Source organism: Telopea speciosissima, unplaced genomic scaffold (assembly GCF_018873765.1).
Source record: "Telopea speciosissima isolate NSW1024214 ecotype Mountain lineage unplaced genomic scaffold, Tspe_v1 Tspe_v1.0140, whole genome shotgun sequence".
Classification (NCBI taxonomy): domain Eukaryota; kingdom Viridiplantae; phylum Streptophyta; class Magnoliopsida; order Proteales; family Proteaceae; genus Telopea; species Telopea speciosissima.
The window spans coordinates 53,074-73,122 of record NW_025317476.1 but is presented as its reverse complement, the minus strand read 5'-3'; the positions used below and the strand labels follow the sequence as shown (position 1 = coordinate 73,122).

General features: G+C 40.0%; 1 pseudogene; it reads left to right on the top strand.

Annotated features, from left to right (window-relative positions):
• LOC122647757 overlaps nt 1–18,196 on the top strand; it is a 28,552-nt pseudogene extending 10,356 nt beyond the window's left edge.
• Nucleotides 18,197–20,049: the final 1,853 nt, after the last annotated feature.

The following is a 20,049-nucleotide window of genomic DNA, read 5'->3' as shown; positions in this document are numbered from 1 at the left end:
ACTTGTAATGGCAGAAAATTATTGGCAACAGCTTGTTGATGGAGGAACTTAAATAAAATTGAATCTTTGACTGAAATTAGAAAGTAGAACTTGAAGAGACCTAACCGGGCTTCACACTGTAAGGTGTCTATTGGATTAAACACTAATCCCACCAAATAATCACCCGGGCTTTCCACCGCAAGGTGTCAGTTGGATCAAACACCAATCCCATCAGCCTTGATCAAACACAAGACAAAAATCTTCAACGGAGAAGAAGAAAAGCAAAAGCTTTTCATTAATATCAAAATTCGTGTTCAATGTTTGCTCCAATTATAACCTTATATAAAAGAATAAAAAATAGACTCCTACACTAAAAAAGAAAGGCCTAACCCAATTCTTAACTTGTTAGGTAACTTAAACTAATTAGAAAACTGAAATAGACTCAAAACAGAGTCCTAATAATACTTAAAAGAAAACTATTAAAATCACTTAAATTGAACCATTGGTTACCGGTTCAATTATGAACAAATACCCCAAAATAAAACTAAGTATGGGACTAAAACGACAAATCCCGTATGCAGCCTAAGTATCCATATTTTATGCCTATAAAAGTGGCCTGTTACATAGAAAACCCATGGGATCAAAGGCCCAACATGTATAGAACCCAACCTTAGACTTATTCCTAATAAAACAAATTTATTTTGGTGAAGAATCTACATCATCTTTATTTCTCTCTCTCTCTCTCTCTCTCTCTCTCTTTTCTGAGCTTATACTTCCACAAAAGGAGATGTTCAGGGTCTTTCTTATGAATTTAGGTTATTCCCCAAAAGAAGATGTTCAGATCTAAAACAACAGAGTGTTGGTGTGAGATATGTGTTTGGATCTCCCATTCAGTACAATTCTCTAATTCTTACTAATGTGCATTTAATATGTATCAATTAGTTCTGCATAAATTGAACATGAACTAGATCATTAAATACAGTTTGCTTGATTACTGGGACATTGCATATTATTCCTATGTATATTTAGTAGATCTGTAGTACTGAAATCCCAATGCCCTAAGATTTGGGAGGTAGATCTAATTCCAGGATTTGTATCCATACCAGACACCCTCAGGAGGTCATCTTACATGATTGTGGGTTCCCAAACAAGAATTTGATGACATGATTGTAGATAACTAAGAATTCTTCTTTCTCCAAAACTACTACTCGTATTTTTCCAGCTGGCTGTTTAAGAATTCAATAGAACCATGTATCATGTATGTTCTTTCTGATTTTTAATTGCTTATGTGAGATCCATTGATGACAGGTCCCCTCCTGCCCACCCTGCATATACCTTATGTTTTAAAGTTGCGTGATACCAGGGCTTCTTTATTTGTGGTTTTGGAACTATCCATGCTTCTTTCGAGGCCCAGATAATTATTGCAAAGATGCATCATCAATTTCTTTCTCTGCCTTAATCGATCATATAGAAACTTGTTTTGGTTTTGTAGCCAAATTCCATCATATTGGCCATTTCTCCTACAAATCAAGATATTGCCACTTCAGATGCTATAAAGATTGCAAGACAAGTTGATCCTTCTGGTATATTGAGGTTAAATTTTATTTGTTTTTATTTCACAGTAAGGTTGCATTGCTTTGTGTATATACTCTAGGTTCAAATTGGACATATTTGGTTCACAGTTTTATGCATTTATTGCATTATTTTTATTGTATTTTGTACTTTTGTTAGGTAATAGAACATTTGGGGTGTTGACAAAGCTTGATCTGATGGACAAGGGTACCAATGCTCGGGATGTACGAATATAATTTTGGCTTTCTATAGAAAAATGTTGACCTTACATGTTATTTATGTTTGTACACAAGATTACATGGAGTTAACCTGGCACTATCCCAAATATACTGGACACTCTTGATATTCTTACATGATATGTTTTGCATAAACCTGGTGATCTGAACTTTTGAAAAATGATTTGCTGTTGTTTCTGAATGTGTAAGGTTTTTGAAGGAAGATCATACAGACTGTAGCATCCCTGGGTTGGAATTGTGAACCTTTCACAAGCTGATATTAATAAGAATGTGGATATGATTGATGCCTGTAGAAAGGAGATGGAATATTTCCAAAATAGTAGTGATTATAGTCACTTAGCACATAAAATGGGATCAAAATATCTAGCGAAACTTCTATCTCAGGTGGACACCAATTGTTTTCTGGATGTTTCTTTCCACATTTAAGGGCTATTAACATAGAGTCGTCTTTTATCATGATTTACTTTTTTTGTCAGCATTTGGAGACGGTAATCAGGCAACGCATTCCAAGTATTATAGCATTAATAAATAAGACAATTGATTAGCTAAATACAGAGTTGGACTATCTTGGCAGGCCTATTCGATCTGAAGGGGGGGGGGGGGTAACAATTGAGAATCTCTTTGAAATCAATTGTCCTAAAATATGTAATTATTTTTTAGCCCGACTTTATTTATCTCACATATTTTGGTTGTTACAGGCCCAGCTGTATACAATTCTAGACATGTGTCGTGCATTTGACCGTGTATTCAGGGAGCACCTAGGTGGAGGGTAAATGGAAAGGAACCTTTTTTGTTTTTGTTAATAATCTGCAAGTTGCAAAAGATATAGATTGGTCTTTGTTGGACAAGTGTGTGTCCATCAAACCCGATTCGGTCCGGTTCAATCTGGTTCACTTTTGTATTGAATATTTATACATTTTAGTTTAATATTGTCACATGTGATATAAATTTTTTGAGCATTATGTGTCCGTAAGTTATACTTAAAATGGTAGTCATGACTAGGGTTTGGGCTGGGCACCCTTATCATATGGTCGTCGCATTGGGTATGCCTAGACATGTGATGTTAGGGTACGAATGCGAGTGTTCACATGTTTGATGTGTGCATTGGCAAAGAATCTACTTTGTCGATTCCCTCATGTATTACTGTCAGATGAAGGAAGGGATAGACATGTGTCACCGACACCCTGTACCTGAGGGAACCTTGTCACTGCAAAGTGTGATCGCATTCTTTGGTTCATCAATGACTGAGACTCAAGCGAGCCAAAGCCGGTGTTCTGGGAATACGTGAACACTTTGTTAGTGAAGGAGTTATCCAACACGGTCATCACTGCCCGATTAGGGAACACCAAGATAGAGACTGTCTGTGCATGGTCGGATCAGAATCTGGATCCAGTATCGTTTTGGAAATGGTTTTACAAAATTTATTTTACATAAAATGATACATTATTTATAGTTATTTTAAATAAAGTGTTTTATCGAGTTTTGCGGGACCCGATTGGATGCACAGACGTTCTTATATGGACATGTACTATGGATTGGGGTTTGGCAGTACATGTGTACATGCCCTAGATTCCATAATGATGGTGTTGATTAGTGGGGGGGGGGTTATATATGATAAATTGTTATCATATAGGGAGTTATTTAGAATTTGCTAATTTAATTGGTTCTTTATTTAATTAATGGATTTGGTGCTAATTGTAATTATCTATTAATAATTAAATAAAGAATCTAATTAATACTTTCTCTATTAGATTCTGCTTCTTCACCTGTGTAGCACTTTGAGTTTAAACAGAACTGCCAGACTGAGAGAGAGAGAGAGTTAGACTCTCACTAGGGCTCTATTAAATCTATCTAGGATTTAATTAAACCCTATTATTATAAATAGGGGACCATAAAACGCAGAAGAGAGGAGCTCTCCACGTTTTTGGAGCAGATACTCTCTCTCCTACGTTTTTGGTTTCTCTCTCTCCCTCTTGTGATCGCTTCTTCTTCTTGCTTCTCTCACCTGTGTTTAAGAGTTAGGGTTTGTGAAACCCTAGATCTGTGCTGAGGAGTTTGAGGGCATCTGAGACTGGCGTGTAGAACCTTGGTAGCACCATTGGAGGTTCAGATCTGTTTGCTTGGAGCGCTCGTTGGAGGAAGAACCACTGTCTATTGGAGGAGCAACACTTGAGGCTCACCAGGTTAGCAGTTCTTCATTAATTCCTTCACTTTATTGATTATTAATATTTATGGGATGCGAAAGAAACTCGAATCGGCTTTTTCCGCTGCGCATTCGAGTTAGGGATGGATCCCCCTTGCCATGTGATGGACTAGGGATGAGTTTCTTCGTCCCTACTGTGATAATAAATTTTATGGGACACATGAGGGAAGGATAAACCCTAACAGGGATGTACCAGGGTTCCCATAGACGACCATGGGAAGCCCTAAAAAATTAAAATGGGGCACCCATGGGACACCATGGGCTAACCCAGGGCATGCAAAACCCTAAGGATAAATATATTGGTCTCCCTAGGGAAGCATGGTTTGATCTCTGGACCGTTGTTGGGCCAACAGTGTGGTATCAGAGACACCTTTCCTACCCATGAATATTAGATAATTAATGGTTTAATATGATTGTCATGAGTGGGATGCAAGTTGGCACATGGGTAGTTAAAATTATGGTTGTTGTAACAACCTTCCCATGTGCACATGGGTAGTTACAAGGTTGTTAGTGTAACAACCTACCCATGTGATGACGGATTTGGTTTGTTTTATTTATTCCAATTGTTGAAGCATGTATCAAATTAAAGAGTGATTATTAATTTTATTAATTTAAATTTTTTAATCATGATTTATATGTGGGGGGGGGGGGGGAGCGCACGCTGCCAAGCCTCTATGCACGCCCTCCCCCTATTGCCTGCCTATGTGCGCATCCCTTGAGGGCTGCTGCCTGCGGGCAGCAAGCTTACGGGTTGCGGGCTTGCAGGCTGCTGTCCGTGGGCTTTAGCCTACGGGGTGCAGGCCTGCGGCTGCTGTCCGTGGGCCTTGTGCCTATGGGCTGCGCAGGGAGTGCCTGCAGCCTGCGCATGTGGGCTGCATGCACCCCCTTGTTTTCCCTTCAGTTTAACAATTAAAAAAAAAAAAAAGAGGATTTTTCAAAACAGAATTTTATTCATTTGTTTTGTTTTTTGGAGGATGATGATGGGTGAAGAGATTCTCTCTTTATCCACTTGCAATTAAAATGCGATTTTAATTTTATGGGCTTGGATACATGTTATCACATGCGATGTGGTGGTTCAATAATTGAAGAAATCCATGTTTTAATTTTTGGTCCACTTGCTTTAATGCCCATGCTTGAAATTATATTATGATGTGATTATGGGAATGCCATTCTAATAAATAGATGGATTGTTTATGTATGTGATACATGGGGTTATGGGTGGATGTGATGCTTCTCTCTCTTTCTCTCTCTCTCCCCCTTTCTTTTTTATAAACAAATGTACTCCATCCCATGGGCAGCCCAAATGGTGGGTTGGTTTCTCCATGCGGGGTTTCTTTATTATTATGGAAAGGAAAGTGTATAGAATTTTTCCTAGGTTTCCATTGTAATTTTAGAGGAGTTAGGACTCCCAGGGCATGTAGATGGTGATCCACATGTGGCGCTCAAAGCTTATGGAGATGCAAGTCACCTACTTTGAAGATGTGATCGGGCGGAGGAGATGATCGAGGCGTGGCATCCATGGCATGATAAATGCACCCAAAGTTATTAGTTTTATTTTTATTGGAAGAGTTCTTTAATTGCTTCTGATAAAAATGCCGTCATCTCATAATCACTTTTAATTAATGTTGATTAATTATGTTATTTTATTCCATCCATGATATGTATGTGCGAGTTGCTTAATCCCTCTTTAATCATAATACATGTATGATATGGACTAGTCTTAAGCGGTAGACATGTCCATGGCCTCCTATTAAAGATAAATGTAGAGATTGTGTGATATGCTCCGCATACGCCGACAGGACATTGTCAGGACCACTGTCACATTTATCTATATTTACCTCTATCGAGATACATTAGGGTATGGATAGTGAGAGGGCACTGCGACAGTGGGCCATCTTTCATGATTCCATGATTCTAACTAATGCGATAGGTAAGTACATGACTTGGGTGTGTGTCAGCCGACAGGATCTGGACATGGCACCTAGGCGACCAAAAATATTGGAAGCCCATGAGGCGGACAACTTAGTCCACACTACCATGGTGTGTATAATGACTCCCGACAGGGTAAGTTATGCATGCAAGGGTTGTAGGTATCCAATTCATCTTTTGGGTTATGAGGGAAACCCAAATCATGAAAGACCATTGATGTGTGTGTGCTCAATTTATTATTTTCAATGGTCATTAATTAGCATGTGGTTATTTACTTGTGCATGTGTAGATTAATATACGATGGGTGCCGTTAATTCCAACCTGTTAACACTCATTAGCGAATACAAACTTAATGGTACAGACTATGTAGATTGGCACCGGAGCATTAAGTTGCTCCTTACTGCTGAAGGACTATACACAGTTCTAGATGAACAAGTTCCTCCTCAACCCGACCCGAGCGATTTTAAGGCAAATGAAGAGATGCAAGAGTTCCTCATGAGGGATTCCAAGGCATCACTCTATATCCTAGGATCATTGGAAAAGTCAGTTGTAGATTCAGTCAAGGATATACGCACTGCTGGGGGTAAAATGGATAAGCTTGTTGAATTGTTCAACAGGCAGTTGACACACGCACATTTTGATGCGGTGAGTCAAATCCATAACTCCAAGATGTCCCAGGGGACTCCAGTGATGGATCATGTAATGAAAATGATCAATCTGTTTGAAAAACTAGAGTGCATAGGGATTGATTTCAGCTTGCGATACAAGGCTGATGTAATCTTAGCGTCACTCACTTCTGCCTCCGCACCTTTTAGGATGTCCTACAAGATGTCCGAGAAGGAGATGGAGCTCACCGAGCTTGCTAATGCACTGGTAGAGGCTGAAGAGTCCTTGAAAAAGGACAAGGCTGAGGTCAATGCAACTGAGGCAAAACCTTCTTCAAACGGGAAGAAGAAGAAAAAGGGAAGTAAGGGTAAGACCCTGAAAGCCAAGGGTGGAAAGTCTGGTGTAGACACTGAATTTTGTCACCCCTCGGCCATGATGACAACAGGACACGGACAGACATCAGTATCTCTCTCATGAAGGACTCTTGTCCCTACATATAAACCAAATCACCTTAACATCCCTAAAATGACTTATAAGACCCTTTTATCAAATGCTGAAGGAGGTACTGCTCCCCCTCCCCCACCACGGCGCCGTGGACGCCTTCCCACGGCACCGTGGGGATGTGTACCGGATTTCCATGGCGCCATGAGGGGGTGTGACATCAGCCTGCTGACGTCACCCACGACGCCGTGGAAAAGTCCCCCACGGCGCCGTGGAGGACTTATCTAGCCAGGAGAGAGAGGGGACCCCTCCCTATAAATAGGAGGGTCTCCCCCCCTCATTTCTCAAGCTTTTCTCGGGTAAGGAGACCCTCCAGAGCTTGTTTTGCCCCCCTTTTTACCTTCTTTTCCTCCGTTTTTCCCTCTTGAGTATGTGAGTGAGTGGAGTTTTTCGACTTGGGTAGATCCTTCGGTTACCCATCCAAGTATAGAGCGATTCTGCTCTCGGGTATTGTTATCCCGTCAGTGTACGGATAACGAAAAACTCCCTTTACAGTCGTTATTCTGTCTGTATACAGATAACGAGAATCTCTTATATAGCCGTTACTCTGCCCGAAGTCTGAGTGACAAAACTCATCTCGTATAGCCTCATTCTGTCCGACAAGAGAGAGACAAGACGATCGTCCGTCTCCACCTGAGCCGTGGGACATCACATATTTCGCTCTCGGTGCGCTTTCATTCATTTCTTGCATTTCTAGACAGGTATCTGTCTCTTTCCCTTTCATTATTTTTGGCATAATGTAGACAATTAAAGCAACTCGTTTAGTGTACATAATAGATGATTTTCTCTTCCTTTGTCAAGATTAGTGTATCATAATTTAGCCTTACATGTTAGTATAAGATATATTATCAAGGGAGAATATTCAAAAACCAGCATCTAGTAGAAAGACCGGTTTATCCGGGCGAGGTGGGTGCCTAACACCTTCCCACCCTCGTAACCTGACTACTTACCTTGAATCTCTGACCAGACCATATGGAATCAAGTAGCCCTTTCCGCTAACCCCGGATGGGGCTACACCCATTGGGTCCTAGGCCCTAATCCTAGGTGGCGACTCCATTTCTTTATAAAGCAGGATCCCAATCCCCATGATGATATATCGGAATGATACGCCGTTATTCATCGAAGCCAATCCTTGTCGCCATAAGGCTGAGGAACCCTCGTCCCGAGGACCACGGTACTTACATCTGGCAATAAAGGCATAGGCAAGTGCTTCTATTACAAGAAGGAGGGTCACTGGAAAAGAAACTGTCGTGCTTACCTGGCAACTTTGAAAGACAAGAAGCCGGATGAAACAGAGGCTGCTAAAGAAGGTACATGTGATGTTCACGTTCTTTATGAGTCTAATTTGTCTTTTGAACCGACCAATTCTTGGTTGGTGGATAGTGGATCCACTGTTCACATTTGCAATGATTTGCAGGGGTTCAAGGAGACAAGGAACCTAGAAAGAAATGAAGTGCGTCTTCAGATGGGCACTGGAGCTGAGACCATGGCGTTGGCTGTGAGAACTTTTATTTTAAATTTTAGTTCTGCTAGTTTAGTTTTAAAGGATTGCTATTATGTACCCTCTTTCAAGAGGAAGATAATTTCAGTTTCAAAACTTGTTTTGGACGGATATAGTTTTTCCTTTAATTCTAAATTGATTATTCGTTTTAATAATTCCTTTGTGGCATCCAGATATATGCAAAGTGGTTTGTATTTTCTAGATTGCCCTATTAGAATGAATGTTGTTTCAAATGTTGATTTGAAACAGAAAGCAGCTCCAGTAAACTCAACATATCTGTGGCATCTAAGATTGGGTCACATTAATGTGGACCGAATCAGTAGATTGGTGAGGGATGGGCCCTTAGAGAGTTTGAGGGTGGAACCATTCCCCACCTGTGAGTCATGCCTTCAGGGCAAAATGACCAAGAAACCCTTTAGCAATAAAGGTGCTAGAGCCACAGATTTGTTGGAGTTGATACACACTGACATGTGTGGACCCATAAACATACAAGCAAGATATGGGTATGAGTACTTTATCACGTTCATCGATGATTACTCTAGATATGGTTACATATACTTGATGCGTAGAAAATCGGAAGCTTTTGATAAATTTAAAGAATTCTAAGCCGAGGTCGAAAGATAGCTCGGTAAACGCGTTAAGTCCTTACGATCAGATCATGGAGGGGAGTATCTATCGGATGAGTTTAAAGAACATCTCACATCCCAAGGGATAGTTAGTCAGCTAACTAATCCAGGCACACCACAACAAAAAGGTGTATCCGAACGACGCAATCGGACCCTATTGGATATGGTCAGGACGATGCTCACTTATAGTGAGCTGCCTCTTTCTTTCTGGGGGTACACTTTAGAGACGGCGATATATATATATATATATATATATATCTTGAATAGGGTTCCATCTAAGTCTGTAGCCAAGACACCCTTTGAGTTGTGAGAAGGGCGAAAGCCCAGTATTCAACACCTTAGGGTATGGGGTTGCATAACACATGTGCGAAAGCAACAGACAGACAAGTTGGAATCCAGGACTTCGAGATGCTATTTCTTAGGTTACCCCAAAGGCACGATAGGCTATTATTTCTATGACCCAGTTGACCAAAAGGTCATTGTAAGTAAACATGTCACATTTTTTGAGGAAGAAATGATGACCCAGAGGTCTGAACTAGTAGTCATAAAAGAGCTGTCAGATGGCTCAGAAACGTCACTTCCAGAAGTGAGACCAACTGACATACCCGCTGAAATACTAACACCTGAGGAACCTCGACGCAGTGGGAGGACTATTAGACCACCCACCAGGCTAACTCTTCTAACCGAAGAGGAAACAGTGGAAGAGTTCCACATGGTATCGGTTGAATCGGATGATGATCCGATGACATACTCTGAGGCTCTAAAGGATGGTGATGCCACTAGGTGGCTGGAAGCAATGTGCTCTGAAATTGATTCGATGCATTCCAACAAGGTCTGGACTCTAGTCGATCCACCACTTGGCGTCAAGCCGATTGGATGTAAATGGATCTTCAAGAGGAAGAAGGGCGCAGATGAAAAGGTCGAGAGATTCAAAGCGAGACTGGTGGCAAAGGGTTATACCCAGAAAGAGATATAGACTATGAGGAAACCTTTTCACCAGTAGCGATGATGAAATCTATCAGGATTTTATTGGCTATCGTAGAACACTTTGATTATGAGATCTGGCAGATGGATGTGCAAACTGCATTTCTAAATGGATTCCTTCAAGAGGAAATCTACATGGAACAACCAGAGGGGTTCTCTTCCTTGGAGGAAGAAAGAAAGGTGTGCAAATTGCAGATGTCTATTTATGGGCTAAAGCAGGCTTCCAGGAGCTGAAACATCAGGTTTGATCAATCAATCAAATCGTTTGGTTTTGATCAAAACATGGATGAACCATGCGTTTACAAGAAGATCAGTGGGAGGGCAGTATGTTTTCTTGTTTTATACGTAGATGACATATTGCTGATTGGTAACGATGTAGGATTCCATTCATCAGTAAAATAGTGGTTATCCACAACGTTTTCGATGAAAGACCTTGGTGAATCTAGCTATATCCTTGGGATCAAACTTGTAAGAGATCGCCAGAAAAGGATGGTAGGCTTGTCACAGGCTACCTATATAGACAAAGTCCTGACCAGATTTAGTATGGAGAACTCCAAGAGGGGAAGTGTTCCCTTCAGGCATGGAGTCAGTCTTTCCAGATCTCAATGTCCTCAGTCTTAGACGGACATTGAAGAGATGAAGAGGATTCCCTATGCCTCAGCAGTAGGAAGTCTAATGTACGCTATGTTGCGTACGAGGCCGGACATTTGCTATGCAGTAGGTATTGTGAGTTGTTACGAGTCTAATGAGTGGAGGTGCCATTGTTTAGAGGAGTACAAAATAGAAATCTACAGCCGATCCCTATTTTTATGAACACCTTGCATCATGTGATGCGGCTAATAAGGTGTTTGGGTTAGGAAGTTCCTAACATTTCTAGAGTAGTCCCTGATCTTGTCAAGGGCCCCATTCCCCTGTTATGTGACAACAGATGGGCCATTGCACAAGCTGAGGAGCCTAGCGCTCATCAGAGTAACAAGCACGTGCAGCGGAGGTATCACCTCATCAGAGAGATTATCCAGCAAGGCGACGTGAGTATCTCCAAAGTAGACACAACTAAAAATGTGTCTGATGCCATGACAAAGGGTTTGTCACCAGGAGTGTTTGAGAAACACATGGAAGGCATGGGTTTAAAATATATGGGGAATTGGCTTTGATGTACAAGTGGGAGATTGTTGGACAAGTGTGTGTCCATCAAATCCGGTTTGATCCAGTTCAACCCGGTTCACCTTTGTATTGAACATTTATACATTTTAGTTTAATATTGTCACATGCGATATAAACTTTTTGAGCATTATGTGTCCGTAAGTTATACTTAAAATGGTAGTCACGACTAGGGTTTGGGCTGGGCATCCTTATCATATGGTTGTCGAATTGGGTATGCCTAGACATGTGATGCTAAGGTACAAATGCGAGTGCTCACATGTTTGATGTGTGCATTGACGAAGAATCTACTTTGTCGATTCTCTCATGTATTACTTCCAGATGAAGGAAGGGATAGACATGTGTCACCGACACCCTGTACCTGAGGGAACCCTGTCACTGTAAAGTGTGATCGCATTCTTTGGTTCATCAATGACTGAGACTCAAGCGAGTCAAAGCCGGTGTTCTGGGAATGCGTGAACACTTTGTAAGTGAAGGAGTTATCCAACACGGTCACCACTGCCCGATTGGGGAACACCAAGATAGAGACTGTCTGTGCATGGTCGGATCAGAATCTGGATCCAGTACTATTTTGGAAATGGTTTTGCAAAATTTATTTTACATAAAATGATACATTATTTATAGTTATTTCAAATAAAGTGTTTTATCAAGTTTTGCGGGACCCGATCGGATGCACAGACGTTCTTATATGGACATGTACTATGGATTGGGGTTTGGCAGTACATGTGTACATGCTCTAGATTCCATAATGATGGTGTTGATTAGTGGGGGGGGGGTTGTATAAGATAAATTGTTATCATATAGGGAGTTATTTGGAATTTGCTAATTTAATTGGCTCTTTATTTAATTAATGGATTTGGTGCTAATTATAATTATCCATTAATAATTAAATAAAGAATCTAATTAATACTTTCCCTATTAGATTCTGCTTCTTCACCTGTGTAGCACTTTGAGTTTAAACAGAACTGCCAGACTGAGAGAGAGAGAGTCAGACTCTCACTAGGGCTCTATTAAATCTATCTAGGATTTAATTAAACCCTATTATTATAAATAGGGGACCATAAAACGTAGAAGAGAGGAGCTCTCCCCGTTTTTGGAGCAAACACTCTCTCTCCTACGTTTTTGGTTTCTCTCTCTCCCTCTTGTGATCTCTTTTCTTCTTCTTGCTTCTCTCACCTGTGTTCAAGAGTTAGGGTTTGTGAAACCCTAGATCTGTGCTGAAGAGTTTGAGGGCATCTGGGACTGGCGTGTAGAACCTTGGTAGCACCATTGGAGGTTTAGATCTGTTTGCTTGGAGCGCTCGCTGGAGGAAGAACCACTGTCTATTGGAGGAGCAACACTTGAGGCTCACCAGGTTAGCAGTTCTTCATTAATTCCTTCACTTTATTGATTATTAATATTTATGGGATGCGAAAGAAACTCGAATCGACCTTTTTCGCTGCGCATTCGAGTTAGGGATGGATCCCCCTTGCCATGTGATGGACTAGGGATGAGTTTCTTCGTCCCTACTGTGATAATAAATTTTATGGGACACATGAGGGAAGGAGAAACCCTAACAGGGATGCACCAGGGTTTCCATGGGCGACCATGGGAAGCCCTAAAAAATTAAAATGGGGCACCCATGAGACACCATGGGCTAACCCAGGGCATGCAAAATCCTAAGGATAAATATCTTGGTCTTCCTAGGGAACCATGGTTTGATCCCTGGACCGTTGTTGGGCCAACAGTCTTACACCATAGTTGCCAAAGCATCTCCTAGGCATTCAGGTGCCCTTTGCTCGAAGGGTGCCTTGTTGGTATCGTCTTGACGTGTAAGCCCCCTCCAACACCTTGGGTCGCCTAGAGCCAATACAACTATGTCTTACACTATGTTCACTTGGTTGGTTAATCCAGTAAAGAAAAATGCGTAACTTAATTGATTGTTTTAAGTGAATGTGCAATCCATAGTGATAGTAAAATATTTGTAGTTCTAATGAAAAATATCTTGAAAGGGAAAGCAATCAACTTCTCTGTCAAAACCAGGTAGTACATTATTTAATGCTAATAGTCTTTTTTGATTCTGCAATATTAGCAACATATTTGTTTTGGATGGTCTTGACGATTGTTCATTAAAAATGTACACAAAAACTGAATTGAGGATTTGAAGGCCAGGGAACCATACCAGATTTTATGAGCATTACATTGTGTTGTTTTCCCTTATGAGGAGACAATAAGAGGCCGAAAAAGTTTATCTTGTTGGCATATTAGTTTCTGCCCAATACTCTATCAATGTGTAAATGTGTTTCGAAGATGAATAAACACATAGGTGATAGTTTACCAAACTGGACACCTTGGTGATGACCATATGGTCATGATGATTTTGGGAGTACTAACTCCCAAAGCTCAAGAACCAATGAAGCTGCAAGCATCAAACCTGAGTTTAACTAGACGTATCAAGCAAGCATCGATTGAAGAGAGATGAAGAATCAGACGATCACAACATACAAGCTTCACTGAGCCACGGTTATTCAAGAATTGATGAATGTAATGATTTGGAAGAAGCAACATGCATCAAGGGATGAAGTGATCAAGACCAAGCTTCAAGTGTCTATAGAATTAGGTCTTTACTTGAGTATTTGCACTCTAGCCGCCTAGAAGCTCTTTAAAAGTTGTAATAAGTCACCCAAAAAGATAAGGGAGTCAACCAGTCTCTTAGGATATAAGTTGACAGTCATTATTGTGTCTTAACTGAGATGGCAGTCGAGATACGGTCGACTGACAATGACTGGCATGACTAACCTAAGTAGTCAAATCCAGATGGACGATCATCCAGATGTCCTATAGTCTGGACGGATGTCTGAATTACTAGATGGTCGACTGGACAGAACTTGATCTGATAGGAAAAACTTCCTGAGAGCAAGGTCTGGATTTTGAGCTACAGGTGGTCGACTAGATGCCCATACAGTTGACTGGCCAAATAGCCGTTAAGGCAGAAATAGAACCGTTGGTTCTAACTGCTAGTCATGGTCCGGTCGACCGGCTGAAGTCTAACAGCTATATACGGCTTGTTTTCTGAATGTTATGAACCCTATAGCCCTCTCTATCCCTTCGCCATTCTCTCTCCGCCCACATGATTCTGGTTTGCTCTCTCTCTCTCTTCCTCTCTTCTTACCTAACAGATCGAGTTCTTCTTCTCTTCCTTCTATCTGAAACTCACCACTAACAGATTTGTCTACCAGATATGCATCAATAATGCAGCTCATACTAAAATGTTCCAGGGTTTTTTTTTTCAGTATGGCATGTTAGCTTATTGCATCCCATACGTTAGGGCTTCTTGAATTACTACATCTTTTCTATTGCTATCAAGGCAATGTTTGATTTTCCCCATCAAAGGTTTCATTGTTATTGAATACTTTGCTTCTTTCAGGCGACTGTGGTGGAGATCGGATATATGGGGTTTTTGATAACCAGTTACCAGCTACTCTGAAGAAGCTTCCCTTTGATCGACATCTTTCTTTACAAAATGTTCGAAAAGTTATTTCAGAAGCAGATGGTTATCAGCCCCATTTAATTGCTCCAGAACAGGAAAATAGAAGGCTTATTGACAGTTCTCTTGGATACTTTAAGGGCCCAGCTGAAGCCTCAGTTGACTCTGTAATACTCTGATTTTAATTTAACTTTATGCTGAAGATATTGTTACTTTGTAATGCTAAGTTGGTCCTGCAACCATGGTGTACTCAGCTGGTTCACCACTGAACCTGCATGTAGGGCAAGGACTATAATCCTATGTTCAGCATAGCAATTTCTTATTTTAAGTTTACCATACGAGTTTGTCTATAAATAGGTTCCTGTTAAAATATCAGTTGATAACATTCTTTTATTGGTTTGATTTGTCTTAATCCTCGTTACCCCAAAGCCTTGTGGATGGTTTCTTGTGATATTACGTCCAGTCATGATTTTATATGATTCTGAAATTAATAAACTAATTATCTTGTATAATAATGCCTTCTGAATAAAAAAAAATATTTGAAAGTCATAAATAACCAAAAGTAAATGATGGATGGTTTTATTTTTTGAATAAAACTTCCAAAACCATGGTATTCTATGTGTGTGCACTGAATTCTACAGAATTCAAACGGGTAAAGCTTTTTATTTTATTTGCACAAGGTGATGTCAAAATGCACCTTTAGACATTAAAAACTCAATCTTGTCTTTACTAATGTAGATTTTCTGTCTCATTGATTAGGCTTATTTTGTTTCAGCTGGTGCATATAGTTTTGAAAGATCTTGTTCGAAAGTCGATAGGTGAGACAGAGGTGAGTATTATATGGTTGGAGAAAACTGTTTGTATGAATGAATTATGTGAATGTGACAAGAGCCCATGCTAGTTTTACATAATCCTGTTCTTCGTCTCTTAGATTAAGTTCTATAAAGGTTTTGGAATAAGTGTGATTTAAGCTTGATAAACTAGCAAAAAAGAACTGTCAGTTCTTCGGTACTCATGTAATTCAATGCTTACTTGAGTTCGGTTGAGTAGCTGATCTTTGCCAATCAGCTGGAATCATTGGCATTAAAACTATGAATCACTGAATCACTTTTATAGTGCATGTAGCCAAATCCTGAAAGCTGGAAAGGTTAAGACAATTATCAGAATGGAACCACATATAAAAAGTAATAGCCTTTTAAAGAAAATTTGGCTTCATGTAACTGTAAGAAAGTGTTAATGGAACAGTTGTACATTTCAAAAAGTATTTCTCTTTCAAAGAATAGAGAAGAATTTATTGCCAATTTATTTTTGTGGCTCTACATAATTGCAATGATTCTTCAGAAAAGGGATACATGTGTCAAGTAGTCATAAACCTCTCAAAGAATATCTGATGCTTCTTATAATTCTAGGTAGTTTTATGGTCTTTAAAATTGTCATCCTCTATTTAACTTCTTTCATGATGCGAACTTGTTAAGCTCATAATATTTTACAATTGTTGATACCACAAACCTTTATTAGCCCATTAACTAATCTGCCTACCTATTATTGGAAGATAAAAATCGTATAAACCTATTAATTGAACATTTCTTTTGCAAGAAAGAATCAAACAAGGGGAATTTTTTTTTTAATTTTGGTTTCAATTCCATAGTTGTCACGGGGGTTAGGCGACCCAAGGCGTTGGAGAGGATAAAAAAGCAAGGTGACATCAAGTAGGTGACCAAGGCACCCAAGTCGACCAAAGCGCCTGAACACCTAGGCGTTGCCTTGACAACTATGTTCAATTCCATTTGGTGTCTTTCTTAAAAAAAAAAAAAAAATATCTATTTTGGTTTCTTCTTTTTTCATTTTTTCCCTTTAAACTACAGGGCAGATGCTTAGTTGTCCACAATGATGTAACTGATACAAAATTTAGTACGCATACAAATGCTGTCTTTACAAACTTAGGCATCTAAACCAGCACACATCTAATATGGCATGAATGGAGCAGTCTAATTCCAAGTTTGAATGCCTTTGCTACCTTTGAGTATATTGCTAGGGGTGGTATTTGCTTCCAGAGGTTACCCTTAATGGCCTTTTGTAGGAATTGAAGTGGTTCCCAACACTACAAATTGACATAGCAGCAGTAGCAGGAGAAGCCTTAGAAAGATTCCGTGAAGATAGCAAGAAAACTGTCATACGACTGGTGGACATGGAATCTAATTATCTGACAGTGGAATTCTTCCGGAAGCTCCTTACGGAGCGAGAGAAGAGCTCAAATGCTTCAGGCTCCAATGCTACAGGCTCTAATATGGACCGAGATTCAGAGAACCATTTCCGGAGGATTGGTATAGCAGCTGCTCTTTCTAAGTTTCTGTTACATGGATTTACGGATTCAGACTAAAAAAGAATGGTGTTTTGTGTAGTTTGCACTTGTCCCAACTCCTAACATAAGTTCATAAATTGCTCGCAGGGTCAAATGTCTCAGCTTATGTGGGCATGGTATGCGATGCGCTAAATAATTCCATCCCCAAGGTTGTTGCTTATTGTCAAGTTAGAGAAGCAAAACGCTCACTGCTCAATCATTTCTATGTTCAAATCGGAAAAAGGGAGGTAAAGTTCCTACCCTTGTCTTGTTGCATTCTCTACTTTAATTTATGGTTCAAGGAATAGCTGTTACAAATGCTGATAGTGCACATAGTCCCCAGGTCCAGGCAAGGCCACTAGTTTAGTCTGATGGCTGAGGTTCAATCACATGCTATCATCATTGTTGCAAGGAAAGAGAAAGAGAAAGAGAATTAAGAAAAGTATTAATGCACGTCTGAATGTTCAATGAAGCTTTTTTGAGAGAAATCATGGAGAAGTTTTTCTTTTCCAAAGTGCTAAATTGACATCAATATCAGTTATCATTGATGCACATCATCTTGAAAATCTGCCAATGCCAAAGGTCCGGATAATTTATGGCGAGCCCAAGTAGTAAGCCCCAAAACTGGAGAAATGCTCTTTGCTCAACAAACTAGACCACCACAATTGATTTTCTAGTCATAAGAAAGAGGAAGTACAGTAGGATTTTGGTGAGCTCAGAAGATAGTGAATTACAGAGATCTTGGACCTTCTCTGCACATACAACTTGAGCAAAAACATGAATTTTACTGATTGATCAAACAATCCGGAATGCAAAGTCTTAACTAATCCAGATGTTTCTAGTTTTGAATAAAGGAAACTTAGACTGACCATAGACACAGGTAATCAAATAAATCTACTTTAGGTGATCTTACTGTGAAAAAGGTATTGAAGCTGACTATAAATTGGTTTTCTATGCAGAAGGAGCAGCTAGGGGCGATGTTAGATGAGGACATAGGACTCATGGAGAAGAGGGAAGCTCTAGCTAAGAAGCTTGAGCTCTACAAGAAAGCTAGGAATGAAATAGACTCTGTAGGATGGAAATGAAGAGAATAAATGTGGATGGTCATGGTCGCAAATGCCTTTGGTTATACACATATGCATTAGCACAGACTGCTATGCACACTACCTAATCAGTTAATTCAATTATTCTTTTTATACTCAACTTAATAAAAGCCCAGATGTATAAAGATCTTAAAGTTGGGTTTGCATTTAACCAGTTTTTTCCCCCCATCTAGGGCATGATATATGCATGGATAAATAGTGGTCAATGGTTCTATTTTCTTCAATTTAGAATTCAATCTAGTTGACTCGTTGATTAAATATTTTGGAGTATTGGACCTATGAATATTAAACTTTTGAGCCGGTCATTTCGCATGTGGCTGTGCCTGGACACAGGTACACACTGCAGCACAGGACCTGTCGCCGTTCTTTTTCCCTTAATTTAATTTCATTTGGGGTTGGGTGGAGGATGATCTTACTGTGCATGTTACCTGTTATTTCTTTTCTCTAGAAAAATTACATATGCAATAAATTTTATGAATCAGAACTTGGCCATTTCAAAATTAAGAGGAAAGAAAGGTTAGAAACAAATGATTTTCATTGACAGATAGAAAATGAACTTGGTGTAATAACCAAGGTGGTGCAAGGTCTATTTGGGCCTTGAGACGATTCAGAGAGTAATGGAGTTGTAAGTGATAATAATTAATAATGAAGGAACCCCAAAGGGTAGCTCTGTTGGCAAGGACCAACTGAGCTGCCCTTCCCTTCACCAATTGGGTTTACCACTGTATTTCTTCTCCGTTTTTCTTTGTGCTTGTAAATGGTAACCCTGTAGGCTACTTTTCCTCTTCTATTGGTATCTTCTAAGGTTTATCTTGGCCCTTGAAGTTCTCTAGAAGCATTCAATCCAACAACTTATTATCCCCCTCCCCCCCCCCCCCTTAAATGCAAGGCATTAAAGCTTACCCATCTTGTCTTTGCAGATGACCTTATTATGCTCTACTTCAAGGCTGACCCTCTTTCAATTGAGTCTTCTATGTCAGAGTTCCACATCAACCTTTCCAAATCCCTCCATCGGAAGAGGTTAAGTCTTGTTTGAAGGAATTGATTGGTTTCTCTCTGGGTCTCCTTCTGTTCAAATACCTTGGGTTGCCGATGATTCCATCTAGACTCATGACCCACCATTGTACCCCCATGCTCGACCTCGTGCATAAGAGACTCTAGCATTGGAAGGATAAGTTGTTATCCTATTTGGGCCGTTTTGAACTAATCAGATCGATCCTTCAGTCTGCCTATATTTATTGGTCAAGTATTTTTTGTTTGCCCCAGGTTGTTATGGTGAAGCTTAAAGCTCTTATGTGCTCCTTCCTTGGGAAAGGATCAGATTGCTCTAGATTTCTCCACCCCAATTCTTGGGCCTTTGTTTGCCTTCCTAAAGCTGAGAGAGGTTTGGGGTTAAGACATATAAAAGATGTCAACTCGGCGGGTATCCTCAAGTTGATTTGGAAGTTTGCATCGAAGAAGAAAAACATATGGGTTGATTGGGTCTATTCTAGGCATCTCAGAAATAACAATTTGGATGGCTCCCATCTCTGATTAAGGGTGTCAATTTGGTACGATACCGGTATTCGATAATTCGGTGCAGTATCAGTATGTACCTCTAGTATCAACCTCCATACCGATATCGTACTGTACAGAGTATGGTACCATTTTCCCATATCGGTATCATACCGAATTGTATTCGGTACGGTAAGGTACCAGTTTGGTAAACGGTTTCGGTACCGAATTGACACTCATATCTTTGATGCTTCTTGGGTTTGGAGCAAGACTCTAAAGCTTAAACCTCTTGCTTACGGAGTTATCAACTCTTTGATTGATGATGGTGCTTCTATTAGGTTTTGGCT